We start from the raw sequence: 19,819 nt of genomic DNA, 5'->3' as shown, positions 1-19,819 counted from the left end.
ATCAGGCCATTAATGGGATACCAGTGCCTGGAAGTGGGGGAGGAGAGGTAAAGACATCTCTATACATGGATGACGTCACCCTGCTCCTCTCTGACAATGCCTCAATTAGCAGAGCTCTGCAGTGCTGTGATCGGTTCTCTTTGGCTTCCTCCGCAAAAATTAACACATCTAAGAGTGAGATTTTTTATCAGAACTGGAGGGAGCCAAAAGAAGGACATGATCTCAGGCTGCAAGAGAAGAGAATTAAGGTCCTGGGGGTGTATTTTGGAGAAGAGATGGGAACAGTAAATTGGCAGAACAAATTGCCAATCTTAAACAAAAAACTGATGCAATGGAAGGACCGAGACCTCACCATGACAGGGAAGGTGCTGGTCATCAAAGCCGAGCTCTTGCCTGTCTTGAATTTTCTGGCTTCTACCTTCCCAATCCCACACCGTGTTGCGGCGGTGCTGAGGAGATTGATGTTTCAATTTCTATGGGGTGGGAAGCAGGAAAGACTCAGAAGGGAAATAATGTACAGGCCGCTACCCTCAGGGGGGAAGTCTGTCCCAGATATTGCTACGAAGCTGCTGTGCATTTTCCTGGCCTCTGTGCTGAGAGGCTTTTGCAACAGCACCTGCAGCGCGTACCTGGACTTATTTTTCCAGGCTCTGGGTAGGTAGGGAGGTGTTCAGAGTGTGGGGTGTCAGACCCAAGCTGGACGTCCCACTCTCTGACACATGCCCTGCAATTTATGGGACAGTTAAAAGTTTTCTAAGATCTCACCCAATTGGCCATATTCCCCTCCGAGATGTCAGCGTCCAAAAACTGGAAGATTTCGTAGCACCCCAGAACAATAGGCAGACCCCTGTGGGCATTTTAACATCAGCCCAAACAAGGAAGGTGTGGAAACACACATCCTCTAAATTTCTGTGCAACATTCACAGAGATTTAGCCTGGAGTGTCGTCCACCAGTGCTTACCGGTACGAACTTTCTTGTACCGTAGGGGCCTCACCCCCAGCCCTCGCTGCGTTAGGGTGGGCTGCGGCGAGGAGGAGACTGTGACCCATCTCCTGTGGTCCTGCTTTTTTGCTAAGGCCTTCTGGGCCCAGTTTGAAGATTGGTTGCAGGCTCTCTCGCCCCAATTTACCCTGACTGCTGCTTTCGTTAGATACGGCATCTCTCCTGTCAAGCTTCCTCCTGACGTGTTTGACAGGATCTGGGCCGTGGTGAACAGTGGGAAAGACGCCCTGTGGAGAGTGAGGAACATGGGGCTGTTCAAAGGCATCGAGGTCCCAGTCAAGGCAGCAGGTAGCCTGGCCCTGTTCATCACCCGAGAGAACTATTACCTCAGAGATCTGTGGAGAGAAGGGAGGGAGGAAGCAGAAAATCTGTGGGAAATAGAGGGCATTGGACAGTATCTCAAGAAACTGTGAAAAACATTATCATGTTTAAGTAAAGAATGTGATTTGCACCAGAAAAAAAGAAATTGTTGCTATGTAACTGGTTCCGTGTCAAAATGTAATGAGATGTGATCATATATACTGTTTTAAGTATGTATATTAATGTAAAGCTTTCTGATTTGTGATTTCCTGTATTTTTTTGTGAAAAGAAAATAAAGTTCTTAAAAATCGAAATCGAAATCGGTTCACCCAGGGCGAGGCTCGGCCATTGCACTCCGGCTGTGCTGACCCCTGCGAATTCCCCAAATGTGGGAATCTCGACTGCATAGTTTCTGGTAGTGGGGGACTGCGTTCGCGCTCTCCCCTGATGTGCTTGGTCCAAAATCAGATACGGGAGGGTTAGGACACCACGAGCTGCGTGGCTGCGGAAGGATCCCGGTTCGACAGGAGTGGACGCCGCTGCTGGTTCTCGCTGGCTTTTAGTTAGGGGTCCGGAGAAGCATCTCAAGCTAGTTCCACTACTCCTTCCGGACGTTCATTCCGTTTTCAAAGTCAGTCGTTTTGCTGTAGTCTGCGTTCTTTAGGCTGATTATCGAGGTTAGCCTTTATTTGGTCATGAGGGCCTCGGTACTGTATGCTGAGTCTAAAGAGAGTTTCACCCGTTTTCTGATTGCTCGGTTCTGTACTAGTGCAGACATGTCAAACAGTGAATGGCTGTACCTCTATTGTATCCGTGCTCAATGAATGAAATCGGTAACAAATGAATATATGTCTAGTTATACGAAAAACGAGTGGTTTATCGACTCATCTTCATTTGCAGATTTAGAGGCAGCTTCGATATTCGTTTTACAGACGGGTTTTTTTTTTGAATATGGGTCACACACATGCCACAGCAACAAAACATCTCTAGAGATGAGGCTATAGATTACCTTTCCATCCTGCAGGTTTTCCTCCCAAAGCCTACGGCACCAACGGCGACCCCTGCTGGCCGGGAGAGGAAAAGCTTACAGCACCTGGTATTCCCAGGCAGTCTCCCATCCAAGTACTAACCAGGCCCGATGCTGCTTAGCTTCCAAGATCAGACGAGATCGGGCGTCTTCAGGGTGGTGTGGCCGTAAGCGAAAGCCCTGGCGCCTGACTCGCTACTTGAAGCTGTGTGTGGCGGGGGTTCCGTGCCCCCCGAGCGGGACTGAAGGATCGTTCGTGTGCAACTCTTTGGAAAGGAGCTGCTTTCCAAATCGCATTGCGTGCCTGGATGTTGGCGAATGCGCTCCCTTGTGTTGGCTCGTCCCGCACTGGAGGAGGACAAACAATCTGCACGGAGGAGCACCAGGCAAGTCTTCAGTGCACAGCACTCTGGAAACATTTCGGGGCTGTCGCGTGTTTATTTCAGCACGTAAAGCGCACCGGTCCAACACGTCGGCCGGGCGCGCGGCGCCTCCGCCCTGTTGCTGCCCCTGCAGCTGCTTCACTTTTCCCTTTAGTTGCCATCGATTTTTTTGTAGTGCTATACATATACGATTGAGGTATCTTAGAGTTCTCCTTCGAAGACCCAGCACTCTCTTTTCTTTTCCCAGTGTTACTCATATCGGACTTTTTAAACCTAAAAAAAAATCGTTTTTTTTTCTTTCAATTATAACTGAAGTTTAAACAACTAGTGTTAAGTCCTTATTTTTCTGTAGTCAAAAAAAGCAAAAATTAACATTCAGGTCATGAAAAACTCAAAAAAACTCCCCAACCACTAAACTTTACCTCCCACCTGAGCGCCATCTTGAACGCCCCTACCACCAGAGAATGCTCACGATTTCGGAAGCTGTCTCCGGGACGTGCTGATTCCACACATCGTGAATAAATCATGATATTGTTAGTTGCTGTAGCTAGACGTTCAAATGAGTTTCATGGCCAGATGGACTGTTTCCTCCAGCGGTATAATATTGCAGTGAGACAGCACGATGCCTGCAAGACTATGTCACGCTAAACCCCACAGATTGTGTTTGTCCGTTCGTGTCAGTCGTCCCGCAGCCACGGGAAGTGGGACACAAACATGCTGCAATGCTTTCAAGACGTTAGGATTTGTTTGTGCAACATCCAAGAAGAGTACTTGTGGCTTGAATGTGAACTGTACGTGCCCGCCCCCTTTCCTCTGTAGTGCATGAGTTCCTCCCGGCATGCCCTTCGTCATTGTTCTGTCATCTTGTATTTAAAGGGTTGTATTTCTGCTGCTGAAAATAAGCAACGGTTTTCTCACAACGCCCTTTGTTCCCAACGGAGCCCTTGTCTGTCATGAAATTCTTCAAAACCTCAAGCTAGAAGAAGAAGAAGACGACAAATATGAAGCGTTATAGCAACGACATGCCATGAGACGATCGATAACGATTTCCATAGGATCCCCGCGGTTGCCTGGCAACCGTCAGCTTTGCGCAGTGGCAGTATCGTAGCCTGTGAGGTTTAGCCGAGGCGCGATTATTGCTAGTTGAAAACTTTTCCCAATACCCCGCTTCCGCCGGTTTGCAATACAATCGGCGAAAGCAATTTTTGACAGTCTTGTCAGAGACTGAACAAGGTGTTTAAAGACAGATTTGGTCACGGTGATATCATGGTAGAAAGAAACGAGCTTGTTACGTGTCAACAGGAACGCTCTTTAGCTCTTTCAGCTTTATGCAGAGAACAGCGTCTGTCGAGATTACTTTTGTGTCAGCGCGAAACGCCGTGTGCTGTCAGTATGATTTCATATTGCTCATAGCGGCGCCTGGCTTTTGTCTGTCAAACGTTAGGTTGCGCTTCTTCATGCTGCATCGTCGGCATGAGTGGAGCATTTTAAACGTCTGTACTTACTGCGCCCCATAAGAAATCGTTTGTCCCCATTCAAAAGAGATTGTGCGATGTCCTGCAGCGTTCGCAAAGCAAACCTTTGACAGTTTGAAAAGAGGAATTTATTCTGCTTCCTGTGCGTGCAGTAGTTACAAAGTTGAACGTCTTTACACGATCTGCTGCAGTTTTCAGTGGGCGGGCTTTGTCAGATGGCTTGGAAAAACGCACTGTGTTTCGGCTCGGGAAACATCATGAGCAGTGTCCTGCATGTTTTCTGTGTATAGCTGTCTTTTAACGCATACAGAATTCATTCGAAATCATTGATTTCTCCAATTAACAAAGGTCCCTTTTTGAACCTGCCAGAAGCATTCTTTCAATGTAACAGATTTACTCCGGGGAAGGGCAGCACGACATTGAGAGTAGCTCAAGCTTTCAGCACCTTTATCTGACTGCATGTATGCAGACACTGCTCAGAATCCCCTGTAAGATTCTCCTTCAATTCCGTTTTGCAGTGCTTTAGCTCTTTCAAAAGGCTTCGCTTTGCTAGTCACAATCCAAGGCTCATGACAGCATTTGAAAACATTCGCAACTGCGTTGGCCGGGAATCGAACCTGGGTTAACTGCTTTGAAGGCAGCTATGCGCAACACTGGCTCGCTCCAGAATAAATCTCGCGTCGAGGGCATATTTTTTTCCATTTTACCGTGAGTCGGGCTCAGCTGCACAGAGGAGAGAGCAGAGCAATGAGGTCACGGGGACAGGGGAGTCACACCCTGGCGGTTTGAATACGCGGAAGATCACTGAGGGATCCACAGTATATGGACCCTCCGTGCGCCATCAGTCCGCACTCCGGACTCTGAATCCTGCCATCCGAGTTAAGATCTCGGCGGAACCTGAGGCGCAGTTCCTTCTTAAAACGTAATCTGGTGAGCATTTCTAGAATCGTACTTGTATAGATGCAGCCTTTAATGTGTTGCTAGGTTAAAATTGATGACTTCTTGTATTTCGGTAGGCAACTGCCCTCTTGATTTCGGATTTAATTTCTTTATTACAGGGGCGCTTTTATGAAGACAGAGTCATGTTCAGGTACTTTGCTTGATGGAGGAAGCTCATTTCGGACTCTGTGATCTGCTCACCTGGAAAGGTCTGCTATACTACTACAAGAGAGAAGTAGAGTCTGGAAGAAGGGACAATTTTATGATGCTTTGGAAGATAATGTTTTTTTTTCTTATACTGAAAATGAAAGGTAGTTGTTTCTATATGGACTCAGTCTTTGGAATTTGTATATTTATATATTTCAGTGAACCCTCAGCCATTCCTTCTGTATTGTAATTCAATTTCTCTTTTAAAATTCCTTCCCCACTTCTAGGACCTGCAGTTGCTGAACTCCACAATGGCTTCTATTGGAAAGTCTGTGACTGAGACCAAGTAAGTGTTCACTTTTTTATGAAACCATTATTTATTTAGGAGCAATGAGCAATTCTTATATAAATGCAATAAAATCATTATGCTCAAACTATGAGAGAGAAAATTAAGGATAATTTAAGAAATCAGTCTTAGCTTGTTTCTATACACAGATGGTATTATTTATTTTCAAAGGAAACCCGCGCGGATTCCCCTGGTGTGCAAGATGTACCTGAATACTCTTGATCAGCTTCCTGCTCACTTGAAGAGGGCGTGTATGAAGCACGCCACGGCAGAAAAGATCAGGATGGCCTCTCAGCAGGCGAGGGAGGACATGATGAATCACCTGAAGAACGGGGTCATCGTGGATTACCACAGAATAGAGATCGTGTCTGGTGAGGCAAACAGGATAGTGGTTGTAAGACTGCTAGAGTCCTTGGGCCTTTTTGTACATGGGAAGCCTGAAGACACATTGGCAAGGTGAGATATTTTTAATCTGTAAGGCTTCTGTAGTTTCTTTTTGAAATCATTGTTACAACATATTATGTAAAAGCATGTTGAAAAGAATCTACCTGCATTCCAGCGGCCCTGAGCAAGAGGCCGCTGTCCAGGAGGAAGAGATGCCAGAGGCTGCTCTAGAAACTGAAACAGAAGCGGATAAGGAAGGGGAAGATGTGAGCTCTGAAGAACTCTATCAGCAGTAAGACTTTTTTATTTTTCAGATGTATCTATTTTTTACTAAAATTCTAATTTGTCTTATAGGTATAAAATGTTTAAACCGGTGTTTTATATCCTTACAGGCCCTGAGTAGTTAAAAAGTATCAGCAGGCCGGAAGAGAGTGGCCCAAGCTGGACTCTATAGAAAGCACTCCCTGGATGCTCCTCTCCTGATTGGATTCAAACAGTACCTTACCAAGGATCTGGGAGTGGCAAATTATTCTCAGGAGGTATTTATTTTTTAAAGGCATTTAAAATTAAGCAATGGTATCTTCATTGTAAATGTTTTTATTTCTTAGCTTAAAATTCACCCATGTGAAATGATGTCAGCCATAAACATCATGACTCTATATTTCCTACCTGAATCTATTCTACTTAAATTATTACATTATACACAATTTGAGTTCATTTTAAAAAGTAAAAGGTAATGAAAGGAATGCATTTTCATAAGAAAGATAATACCGATATGCATGTGATAATCTTCCTTATATCATGTAGTGCATCATTTGGACACTTTGTGGGCTTCAAATACAAAGAAAATCATGTTCTATGGTACAAGATAAATACAAAACTTAAGCTTCTTTATAAAGCATAAGCAATCATTTATTACATCGCTTCTTGAATTAAATCTTTTGACAAGAGGTAAGACTTCTGTTACATTTAAACCCATGTTTAGCTGTGTTTTTTAGATTTAACTGAACCAATTTCTGTGTGTGATAATGTCCTTGAATTCTGACAACATCACACTAAATTACATGATATAAAACAGCTAATGTTTCTAGAGATAAAGTTTCTGAGATGCTTCTAATTACTTTTTATTACCAGGGACAGTTTAATTCACCTTGTACAGTACTGTAAGACCAAGATACTTTTTTTAAAAGTTATTTAACATTTTATAGAACTTTGTCTACTATGGCAACATGATGTGCTTGGTGAAACTTGGAAAAATACTGCTTGGCCACTTATCTTAAGATAAAGATAGGATAAAGGTTTATCTTTTGCACCTACCTGACCCCCAGGGAAGGCCAATGCTTTCTAAGTTGATGGTTCCCTACAGTAGACTGTACTTTAATTTCAAAGGTAATGTATATTGACCCAAATCAGTTTTGGAATCCAATCTACTGACGAGATGGAGCACATCCTTTTTTCAGGATTTTAGCATCATACGTTTGGTATATTTAGTCCCTAATGCTGAAAGAAATGATCATAGAACATTTGGACACTTTGTGGGCTTGAAATACAAAGCAAATCATGTTCTATGGTACAAGATAAATACAAAACTTAAGCTTTTATTTTAATTAGATTTGTTTATAAAGCATAAGCAATCATTTATTACATTAATATATGTGAAAATAACATTTTAGCATCATACGTTTAGTATATTTAGTCCCTAATGCTGAAAGAAATGATCATAGAACATGACATCTAACCTTACCTGCGGTGTTTTTAATCCCTATTGCTCAATGCATGGTGAAAGCATTCCATACATGTGTCTGACAATGAGGAATGGGCCCCTGAGACAGTCATTTGCCTGTTTCACAAATGATCGTATTTTACTAGAGATTCTGTTTGGGATTCAGATGTGCATTCGGACAGCAATCCCTTTCAAGAAATGATACGTTCTGGATGAGGTCAAAGGTGCTGGAACACTGTATCTAGGATGTGTTTGCAGAGACTGTGTGTCTCCTGCTTCAACGCAGTGATAAACAGATGTGCTCCTTTAATTTATTGGTACATGCCCAGGGCAGTAAGCAGTCTGAGGATTTATTTCCAGATGGCATAGAGCAGTGAAGCAGTGAAGTAGTGCAAAACACTGGATCATTATATTATTAGAATCTATTCTACTTAAATTATTACATTATACTCAATTTGAGTTCATTTTAAAAAGTAAAAGGTAATGAAAGGAATGCATTTTCATAAGAAAGATAATACCGATATGCATGTGATAATCTTCCTTATATCATGTAGTGCGTCATTTGGACACTTTGTGGGCTTGAAATACAAAGAAAATCATGTTCTATGGTACAAGATAAATACAAAACTTAAGCTTTTATTTTAATTAGATTTGTTTATAAAGCATAAGCAATCATTTATTACATTAATATATGTGAAAATAACATTTTAGCATCATACGTTTAGTATATTTCGTCCCTAATGCCGAAAGAAATGATCATTTGTTTAACATGCACGGGTCTGTCTCAAAGGATGCAGTACTCCTGAAGGGTCTCAAACCCTACATTTCGGATGCCTAGCTGTATCCCTCACATGTGGCACCTCAGAATGACTTCTAACCTTACCTGTGGTGTATTCAGTCCCTATTGCTCAATGCACGGTGTACATACTGCATACATGTGTCTTGAGAATGAGGAATGGGCCCCTGAGACAGTCATTTGCCTGTTTCACAAACAGGGACCTGGACCTAGACCTGGCCCGTACAGGGCTCAAACCCGCGACCTTGGCGTTATTAGCACCACGCTCTAACCAACTGAGCTAACCGGCTTCACGACAGTGCTCCTCTCTGTGCTGCAAAAAATCAAACTCAGGGAATTTCTTTTGTCCTCCTTTGAATAGAAAGCCGTGTAATTCAGTGTACGGGCTTTCTCGTGCAGTTTCATGGTTCTTGTAACCCAAATCCTACACTGGCCTGAAGTGCCCCCCCATTTCACAGCATTTTTCAGCTGATTTAAAATGTACCTAAAGGAGAAGCATTATTGAAGACCATCAATTACCAAGAGCTTTTGTCAAAGGTTTTGGTGGTCATTTTGAATGACCACAGAGCGCTGTGACCTCGGTTTTACATCTCATCCAAAAGACAGCGCCCTTTTACAACACAGCGTCTCCGTCACTATACTGGGGCATTGGGACCCGCACAGACCTCAGGGTGAGCGCCCCCCCGCCGGCACCATTAACACCGCTTCCAGCTGGAAGCTTTGTTTTTCCCTGTAGCTCATCCTCATCCAGGTACTGACCTGGCTCACACCTGCTTAGCTTCAGTGGGTTTTCAGTTGCGAGTTGCAAGGGGATGCAAGTGATGGAGCCGCTCGCTGCAAAAGCCACTGCATTGGCCGGGAATCGAACCCGAGCCTCCCGCGTGGCAGGCGAGAATTCTACCACTGAACCACCAATGCTCAGTGCTTGGGCCTTCAAAAAAGACGCTTTTTTGGTGCTCTGTGCAAAACGCGCCGACATCTGCTTCCAGCTGCAAAATGCCATTTGCGGACGCTGAAGAACTTATTTCCAAGGCAGCGGGTACAAGCGATTGGGCGTTTTAAAACCACCAGGAACAGCAAAGAGGCGAGCTTCTTTGCTTGTGCCGAAACACACCGACTGAAGGCGGACAACGTAGTCGGCAGGATTGGAACCTGTGCGGGGAGACCCCAATGGATTTCTAGTCCATCGCCTTAACCACTCAGCCACGACTACAGCAAGCCCCACCGCCGCTGCGTTCTTGCTACAATCTTACCTGGATCGCGAGGCGCCGGCGGAAGCCTATTTCAAAGTCGTTCTCCGTTTCAAAAAAACATTTCCAAAATACAAGCCTTGCAGACAGACACGCCTCAGAGGACTTAAGGGTGGCTTCATGTCGGAATGATAAAGTCTCCCCGTCCGGACATGAAAATGCCACTTTGTTACACACAAAAAAAGAATCAACAACAGAGAAATGCCCACAAGCATTTGAAAAGCCGCACCACGTCGCACTTGAAATAGCTCTTACATTAGTGGTAGACACAGGAATCGCCTTTTTATTTACGCTCTTACCAACGCGATGGAAAGCAAAACAAAGCAAAGCAGAGCAAAACAAAACGAACAAACGAAAACCCTCACGTCCCGCACTTGCATATAACGCTGTTACGTGCCCAAGCGGTATTGTACGTCATCCTAGCACTGCACCCCGGGTCGAACGGTATAAGGGAACGAGCACACGCCACGAATCGTCTCGAATCACTCCCTACAGCTGTAAGGCGCCTTGAAGCGTGCACCCCCAACATTCTTCTTTGCGCATCTGTGAAAGGTAAACTCTTGAGCAAACTCTGAACCAGCTCTAAGGAAACTAATCCGATTAGACGTTACTTTGACTCATCCTTTAAGGAACCCTTGTTAATTGGAGAAATCAATGATTTCGAATGAATTCTGTATGCGTTAAAAGACAGCTATACACAGAAAACATGCAGGACACTGCTCATGATGTTTCCCGAGCCGAAACACAGTGCGTTTTTCCAAGCCATTTGACAAAGCCCGCCCACTGAAAACTGCAGCAGATCGTGTAAAGGCGTTCAACTTTGTAACTACTGCACGCACAGGAAGCAGAATAAATTCCTCTTTTCAAACTGTCAAAGGTTTGCTGCAGGACATCGCACAATCTCTTTTGAACGGGGACAAACGATTTCTTATGGGGCGCAGTAAGTACAGACGTTTATAAAGCTCCACTCATGCCGACGATGCAGCATGAAGAAGCGCAACCTAACGTTTGACAGACAAAAGCCGGGCGCCGCTACGAGCAATATGAAATCAAACTGACAGCACACGGCGTTTCGCGCTGACTCAAAAGTGATCTCGACAGACGATGTTCTCTGCATAACGCTGAAAGAGCTAAAGAGCGTTTCTGTTGAGACGTAACCCATTGGGCAAAAGACGTATAATATACGTCCATTAAACGCATATCTTAGACGTCTAAATGTGGTCTACAATTCGTCTAGAATGAAATTCTAATATACGTCTAAAGTTAAACGTCAATTATACGTCTATATTTAGACGTTCATTATACATAAATGGTTGGAGTTCTATTATACGGATACATTTAGAGGACTATTATACATATATGGTTGGAGTTCCGGATAACTTTAGAGGTCTATTATACGTATATGGTTAGAGGTCTATTATACGTATAACTTTAGATGTCTATTATACGTATATGGTTAGAGGTCTATTATACGGATAACATTAGAGGTCTATTATACGTATATGGGTAGAGGTCTATTATACATCAAAGATAGATTTTATAGGTGTAGAAACAAGTAAAACAAGCCAATGATTAGGTTTAGAAATGTATTCTGAAAATACACATTCACACCTGAAACATATGTATTTCAAATTATACATTGTATACAATCAATCAACAATCAACATATGGGCAATAATCATAAAAACACAACTAGTCTTAAACTTCAGCTACAAATTCTGGTAACATGGCAATATACAGTATAGTAATGACAAACACAAAACTAATTACATTAACACACTAACTCAAAACCACATTTTGATTCAAATATACATTTTAAAATGTACAACTTCTATATTTCCAAGAAAAAAATATTACATAAAATATAAAATATTACAATGGAAGTTAAGACGATTTTTGTCCACTATTTGCAAACCCTGTCTAATTGTCCTAACAGTTAGAACCAAAAACCTATTATTTTCAGAGTCCAGATCTCTTGGCCCCCTGCCTTGCATATGCATTCTTCAAGTAACACATTGCGTGCTCCATTGTAGGGTGGGACTTCAGCACCGCAGCTAGGAGAAAATTATATAATATTACTTCCCAAATAAATGATGATTAATATCTTCTTTAGTATAATCTAAAAAATGAACGGTTTACTAAGCTCAAAGCTGAAATAAATGTATAAAATTTGGCTTGCATCATAGCAGTTGAGCAATAAAGTCTGTCCTAATTAAAGAGTACCCAAAGTTTGAAAGTACAACATAGAATAAGAATAAGAGAAACGGCAAAACGATTTTGTGTCATCTTCCCCATTCACACTATTTTATGTGCCATTTTTTTGCTTATTCACATACTATTTTAATCAAAATAATATTAAGAAAGATCTGTATGTATTCAGATAGTATTATTATTGTTCATACTTACTCGTCAAAAGAGGATTGCTGAGATATTTTCGGATATACTTCTACGTTTGAAAAACGTGTCCAAAATGGTGACCAACGAATACTAGCAATGCATTGTGGTATATAACCGGAAAATATGCTGGGTTCGATATTTTCTCAACGTATGCGTTTATTAATGTTGTCGATATTATGGTTGAAATTTAACATTGATAATACATCGCTGCTATGAGCTGATGTGCAATTTTAACGCATGCAATAAGTAAGGATCGGTCACTGTTGTATGGTATTATATATAATGACATTATGGAATAGGATGGGGACAGGCCTGGCATCACGGGGGGAGGGGGGAATGTCGCCCCTTCAGTTTTGGGCAAAAAGTTTTACCTAACTTAATTTGCACCCTAAAAAAATAGTTGTACTTTGTCAATGGTCAGACAACACTAAATGACACGAACAGTCACTCAGTCTGTTTGATGGGCAGGAGGGCTATCCGTCCAGGAACTGCACATATTATTGAGTGTCAACATTACGATCCTGTTTGCTCAGGTGGACCGATTCCTTGCAGTAGTTTATCATTATACTTAAAATCGTTATATAACTAGGACTAGTTATAGCAGTCTGTGCTTTCTGTTGGTTTTACAACATTTTTTTCTTAACGATTCAGAACGTCCATGTAGCTGCAAAAATGAACGCTTATGGTACTTTTCGCTCCAGGCAATACAAACCTTGAGAGTGACGAAAAATGTGAAACTGAACTTCATCGCAAATACCAGATTGCTAGTCGTTATCTTCTATCATGAAGCACTAATCAATGGCATAGCTGCGAGATTTCATTTGGGTAGCTGCACCGTACAGCTCCGTTTCAACCGAAATATCACTCCCCCCTCAGAATTTCAGACGCCCCCCTACAGATTTTTCCTCGGGCACCGCGCACTGATGGGGGACTTTTGTCAAGAAAATAAAAATAGAAACTCTATAGGCACTCAAACATTTTACTGTTTTTTTTCAGGCAGGTGGCAAGACCCCCTCAGCAAAACCCTTGTATGCCAAGCTGTGGGCATTGATTCGTCGAATATACGTATATTTACGGCGAAATTACGGCTATACGTATATATACGTCGCCTCGACGTATAATCAACGTCGAATTGCAACCGTAAAATTGACGACATTAACAAACGCATATATAACGTCGAAAAAACATCTAACACAGTGCCTGAGGCTTTTTACTGTATGTATCGTGTGTGCCGCAACTAGGAGTATACGGCACTCTGCACAGCGTACGAAGTAAATTATTTTCGCAGTAATTAATTTATTATATTTACTATATTTATTATACACGTGTAAATTAATTGCTGCGAAAATAATTTACTTCGTACACTGTGCAGAGTGTCGTATACTCCTAGTTGCGGCACACACGATACATACAGTAAAAAGCCTCAGGCACTGTGTTAGATGTGTTTTCGACGTTATATATGCGTTTGTTAATGTCGTCAATTTTACGGTTGCAATTCGACGTTGATTATACTTCGAGGCGACGTATATATACGTATAGCCGTAATTTCACCGTAAATATACGTATATTCGACGAATCAATGCCCACTGGGAACAAGCTCGCTTCTTTCTACCATGATGTCACCATGACCAAATCTGTCTTTAAACACCTTGCTCAGTCTCTAACGAGACTGTCAAAAATTGCTTTCGCCGATTGTAGTGCAAACCGGCGGAAGCGGGGTATTGGGAAAAGTTTTCAACTAGCAATAATCCCGCCTCGGCTAAACCTCACAGGCTACGATACTGCCACTGCGCAAAGCTGACGGTTGCCAGGCAACCGCGGGGATCCTATGGAAATCGTTATCAATCGTCTCATGGCATGTCGTTGCTGTAACGCTTCATATTTGTCGTCTTCTTCTAGCTTGAGGTTTTGAAGAATTTCATGACAGACAAGGGCTCCGTTGGGAACAAAGAAACCCGTTGATTCTTTTCAGCAGCAGAAATACAACCCTTTAAATACAAGATGACAGAACAATGACGAAGGGCATGCCGGGAGGAACTCATGCACTACAGAGGAAAGGGGGCGGGCACGTACAATTCACATTCAAGCCACAAGTACTCTTCTCGGATGTTGCACAAACAAATCCTAACGTCCTGAAAGCATTGCAGCATGTTTGTGTCCCACTTCCCGTGGCTGCGGGACGGCTGACACTAACGGACAAACACAATCTGTGGCGTTTAGCGTGACATAGTCTTGCAGGCATCGTGCTGTCTCACTGCAATACTATACCGCTGGAGGAAACAGTCCATCTGGCCATGAAACTCATTTGAACGTCTAGCTACAGCAACTAACAATATCATGATTTATTCAGGATGTGTGGAATCAGCACGTCCCGGAGGCAGCTTCCGAAATCGTGAGCATTCTCTGGTGGTAGGGGCGTTCAAGATGGCGCTCAGGTGGGAGGTAAAGTTTAGTGGTTGAGGATTTTTTTTGAGTTTTTCATGACCTGAATGTTAATTTTTGCTTTTTTTGACTACAGAAAAATAAGGACTTAACACTACTTGTTTAAACTTCAGTTATAATTGAAAGAAAAAAAAAACGATTTTTTTTAGGTTTAAGAATTTCGATATGAGTAACACTGGGAAAAGAAAAGAGAGTGCTGGGTCTTCGAAGGAGAAGTCTAAGAAACCTCAATCGTATATGTATAGCACTACAAGAAAATTGATGGCAACTAAAGGGAAAAGTGAAGCAGCTGGAGGGGACGTGGAAAGAGTGCTTGAGATGCGCTCGTACGCGAGCGTTCGCAGCCCAAGTGAGACTCAGCTGCCAGAGGAAGAGCCGGAGTCCCTGCCCAGCACACCTGTGAAAACCCCGGCAGCCAAGAGAGGAAGGGGCGACCTGACGCTGGAGGAGCTCCAGACCAACATCTTCAACATGATGGCACAGAGCATGGGTGAGCTGAAGGAAATGATTTGATCTAATACAGTCGCAATCGAAAGTCTTAAAAAGTCCATGGACTGTGTGTTTAAAGAGGTTGAAGACTTAAAGAGTGAAGTAAAAGTTCTTAAACAAGTAAATACCAAACAAGAAAAGCATATTAAAGAACTTGAATTGAAAGTGAACGATGTAGATAGATACCGTCGATGATGGAATTTAAAATTATTTGGAGTTAAAGAGGAACGTGATAAGGACCTTGTTGCAACAGTGAAGGGTATCTGTAAAAGGACCCTGCCGGACCAGGAGGACGTAATATCGGCCATTGACTTTGTTCACAGGCTCGGGAGAGCGAACATGTCTGGGCAAGTGCGCCCCAGATCGATTATAATACAGTTCACCAAGAGGACGGCGAGGGACATGCTGTGGCGAGCGGCGAGGGGGAATGAGTATTTGAATGGGAACAAACTGAGGTTTGCAGAGGACCTGTCTGCCGCGGACAGGAGCACCAGGAACCAGCTGTGGCCCCAGGTTGAAGCTGCCAGAAGAGAGGGGAGGAGAGCCTACTTTGTGGGAGCGAGGGCCTTTGTGGACGGGAAGGAGATTTGCTCCCAGTGACTGCTCAGTTAATGATTATGTTTGGTTATATTTGTTATACCAGTATATACTAGTGTTTCTTTAGTGTTAGTTTGGAATGGTGTAGTTAAGTGTTAAGGACTGTTATAGTTCTGGTTCTTTGAAAAACTCAATAGTTTAGACAGTCTTAGAGTTAGTTATTTGCTTTTGTGTATGTCTTTTTCATGAATGCCAGAGGTACTCGAAATGTTGTTAAAAGAAAAACTGTGTGCTGAGTTTTATTTTTTACAGGAAACGCATGCATGTTGAAACTAAAGTTTATAAATAATTGAGAAATATTAAAGCAAGGAAAATATGATACGTGTAAAATATACAATTTGATCACATAATTACTTAATTACCTCTGGTAGTTAAATGCTTTTTTCTGCTGCGTTTTTTTTCTCTTGTACATGACTCTGATCCTCTTGTTGTATTTGTATTTGTAAATTCTATGTTTAATAAAAAAAAAATTAAAAAAAGCATTCTCTGGTGGTGTCCTGCAGGCTTCCTGTGGGTGTGCGTTGGTGGTATAGTGGTGAGCATAGCTGCCTTCCAAGCAGTTGACCCGGGTTTGATTCCCGGCCAACGCAGTGGCGAATGTTTTCAAATGCTGTCATGAGCCTTGGATTGTGACTAGCAAAGCGAAGCCTTTTGAAAGAGCTAAAGCACTGAAAAACGGAATTGAGGGAGAATCTTACAGGGGATTCTGAGCGGTGTCTGCATACACGCAGTCCGATACGGGTGCTGAAAGCTTGAGCTACTCTCAATGTCATGCTGGCTTTCCCCGGAGTAAATCTGTTACATTGAAAGAATGCTTCTGGCAGGTTCAAAAAGGGACCCTTGTTAATTGGAGAAATCAATGATTTCGAATGAATTCTGTATGCGTTAAAAGACAGCTATACACAGAAAACATGCAGGACACTGCTCATGATGTTTCCCAAGCCGAAACACAGTGCATTTTTTCAAGCCATCTGACAAAGCCCGCCCACTGAAAACTGCAGCAGATCGTGTAAAGACGTTCAACTTTGTAACTACTGCACGCACAGGAAGCAGAATAAATTCCTCTTTTCAAACTGTCAAAGGTTTGCTTTACGAACGCCGCAGGACATCGCACAATCTCTTTTGAACAGGGACAAACGATTTCTTATGGGGCGCAGTAAGTACTGTTACTGTCACTGCTCGATACCGACGTTGGCCTACTATACCATGTTCAGCCACTGCTAGAAAATGTACGGCTCTAGCACCAGAGCAAACAACAGGAGGGCCGATGTCGAACAGGCACACGTGTCAGACATGGAGAGCGATGAGAATGGGATTCGAACCCATGCCTGCAGAGCACAATGGATTAGCAGTCCATCACCTTAACCACTCAGCCACCTTGTCGACGAAACTGGGCTGTCCGGACATGGGTTGGCGCGCTCCAGATGATCTTTTTCTTTTTTTCCCCACGTACTCGAGGGTCATTTTCCTGTTCCACATGTGATTTCAACATTTTCCTTGGGAGATGTCAAGCCAGCAAGCCACTGCTGTGGTTCAGTGGCCAGTGTGGAGTTCAGTGGCCCTGTTGTACACAGAAAGCACATTGAGCTCCTTGGACATGAAAAGTTCCAGATAAAAGCCATTTGTCATCCTTTCTCTTGGTGTCGATGTTGCTATTGTATGTAAAGGTGGCAACTTGCTCAGCGAGCAGGCGGAGCACACACCAAATGCAGATGTGTCTGAGTGGTGTGTCCAAGTGGCTGCAAAAGGACAACACTCCTGGGGTGCCGTGGCTTAGTTGGTTAAAGCGCCTGTCTAGTAAACAGGAGATCCCCGCCTACGGCTAGACTTAATTAAATGCAAGTATTCATTTCCTGTCTTTAACGCGACTTGTTTTTCTTAAAATGGATGCAACTTGCAAAACATGAAATACAAGCCTTGCTAATCAGCGCTAGCGGCTGGCAAAAAAAGGGAGTCAGCTATTTTTTTTTCTTTAACCTTAACCCTGCTAACGGAGAAGAGTTAAACGACCGAGTCTATGCAGCTTAAACGGTGCGCAAGTCGGGTTCTTAGCTGAAAGGGTGGTAAATCACGCTCACCCCAGTCCTTAATCTTTTAAAGAGGATACAAAATTGAACCTAGTCGCCACATCACATACATCCTGTTAAATGATAAAAAGGTAACATCTATCCTCGCTCCAGAGTAAATCTCACGTTGAGGGCATCTTTTTTTTCACTTTACCGTGAGTCGGGCTCGGCTGCACAGAGGAGAGAGCAGAGCAATGAGGTCACAGGGACAGGGGAGTCACACGCTGGCGGTTTGAATACGCGGAAGATCACTGAGGGATCCACAGTATGTGGACCCTCCGTTCGCCGTCAGTCCACACTCCGGACTCTGAATCCTGCCATCCGAGTTAAGATCTCGGCGGAACCTGAGGCGCAGTTCCTTCTTAAAACGTAATCTGGTGAGCATTTCTAGAATCGCACTTGTATAGATGCAGCCTTTAATGTGTTGCTAGGTTAAAATTGATGACTTCTTGTATTTCAGTAGGCAACTGCCCTCTTGATTTTGGATTTAATTTCTTTATTACAGGGGCGCTTTTATGAAGACAGAGTCATGTTCAGGTACTTTGCTTGATGGAGGAAGCTCATTTTGGACTCTGTGATCTGCTCACCTGGAAAGGTCTGCTATACTACTACAAGAGAGAAGTAGGGTCTGGAAGAAGGGACAATTTTATGATGCTTTGGAAGATTTTTTTTTTCTTATACTGAAAATGAAAAGTAGTTGTTTCTATATGGACTCAGTCTTTGGAATTTGTATATTTATACATTTCAGTGAACCCTCAGCCATTCCTTCTGTATTGTAATTCAATTTCTCTTTTAAAATTCCTTCCCCACTTCTAGGACCTGCAGTTGCTGAACTCCACAATGGCTTCTATTGGAAAGTCTGTGACTGAGACCATTATTTATTTAGGAGCAATGAGGAATTCTTATATAAATGCAATAAAATCATTATGCTCAAACTATGAGAGAGAATTTTAAGGATAATTTAAGAAATCAGTCTTAGCTTGTTTCTATACACAGATGGTATTATTTATTTTCAAAGGAAACCCGCGAGGATTCCCCTGGTGTGCAAGATGTGCCTGAATACTTTTGATCAGCTTCCTGCTCACTTCAAGAGGGCGTGTATGAAGCACGCCACGGCAGAAGAGATCAGGTGGCCTCTCAACAGGCGAGGGAGGACATGATGAATCACCTGAAGAACGGGGTCATCGTGGATTACCACAGAATAGAGATCAAAGGACACTTTGTGGGCTTGAAATACAAAGAAAATCATGTTCTATGGGACAAGATAAATACAAAACTTAAGCTTTTATTTTAATTAGATTTATTTATAAAGCATAAGCAATCATTTATTACATTAATATATGTGAAAATAACATTTTAGTATCATACGTTTAGTATATTTAGTCCCTAATGCTGAAAGAAATGATCATAGAACATGACATCTAACCTTACCTGCTGTGTTTTTAATCCCTATTGCTCAATGCACGGTGAAAGCATTGCATACATATGTCTGACAATGAGGAATGGGCCCCTGAGACAGTCATTTGCCTGTTTCACAAATGATCGTATTTTACTAGAGATTCTGTTTGGGATTCAGATGTGCATTCGGACAGCAATCCCTTTCAAGAAATGATACGTTCTGGATGAGGTCAAAGGTGCTGGAACACTGTATTTAGGATGTGTTTGCAGAGACTGTGTGTCTCCTGCTTCAACGCAGTGAGAAATAGATGTGCTCCTGTAATTCATTGGTACATGCCCAGGGCAGTAAGCAGTCTGAGGATTTATTTCCAGACGGCATAGAGCAGTGAAGCAGTGAAGTAGTGCAACACACTGGATCATTATATTATTAGAATCTATTCTACTTAAATTATTACATTATACACAATTTGAGTTCATTTTAAAAAGTAAAAGGTAATGAAAGGAATGCATTTTCGTAAGAAAGATAATACCGATATGCATGTGATAATCTTCCTTATATCATGTAGTGCGTCATTTGGACACTTTGTGGGATTGAAATACAAAGAAAATCATGTTCTATGGTACAAGATAAATACAAAACTTAAGCTTTTATTTTAA

General features: G+C 42.6%; 5 non-coding genes and 1 pseudogene across 5 annotated transcripts; 3 read left to right on the top strand and 3 right to left on the bottom strand.

Moving 5' to 3' along the window:
* The first annotated feature begins 1,592 nt into the window (after positions 1–1,592).
* On the top strand, positions 1,593–1,750 carry LOC148633030 (U1 spliceosomal RNA). Its single transcript, XR_015934124.1, has one exon. It is a non-coding gene; the product is annotated as a U1 spliceosomal RNA (small nuclear RNA).
* A 634-nt stretch (positions 1,751–2,384) lies between these two features.
* LOC148633029 (5S ribosomal RNA) lies at positions 2,385–2,503 on the bottom strand (annotated as a pseudogene).
* Positions 2,504–3,795: 1,292 nt separating this feature from the next.
* On the top strand, positions 3,796–3,937 carry LOC148633028 (U4 spliceosomal RNA). Its single transcript, XR_015934099.1, has one exon. It is a non-coding gene; the product is annotated as a U4 spliceosomal RNA (small nuclear RNA).
* Positions 3,938–9,370: 5,433 nt separating this feature from the next.
* On the bottom strand, positions 9,371–9,441 carry trnag-gcc (transfer RNA glycine (anticodon GCC)). Its single transcript has one exon. It is a non-coding gene; the product is annotated as a tRNA-Gly (tRNA).
* Positions 9,442–13,827: 4,386 nt separating this feature from the next.
* LOC148633026 (U4 spliceosomal RNA) lies at positions 13,828–13,969 on the bottom strand. Its single transcript, XR_015934107.1, has one exon. It is a non-coding gene; the product is annotated as a U4 spliceosomal RNA (small nuclear RNA).
* Positions 13,970–16,216: 2,247 nt separating this feature from the next.
* Positions 16,217–16,288, top strand: trnag-ucc (transfer RNA glycine (anticodon UCC)). The gene has a single exon. It is a non-coding gene; the product is annotated as a tRNA-Gly (tRNA).
* Positions 16,289–19,819: the final 3,531 nt, after the last annotated feature.

Source organism: Lepisosteus platostomus, unplaced genomic scaffold (genome assembly GCF_059453375.1).
Source record: "Lepisosteus platostomus isolate fLepPlt1 unplaced genomic scaffold, fLepPlt1.hap1 Scaffold_54_H1, whole genome shotgun sequence".
Taxonomy (NCBI): domain Eukaryota; kingdom Metazoa; phylum Chordata; class Actinopteri; order Semionotiformes; family Lepisosteidae; genus Lepisosteus; species Lepisosteus platostomus.
The sequence above is the reverse complement of the archived record's forward strand: the minus strand, read 5'-3'. Positions and strand labels throughout refer to the sequence as shown.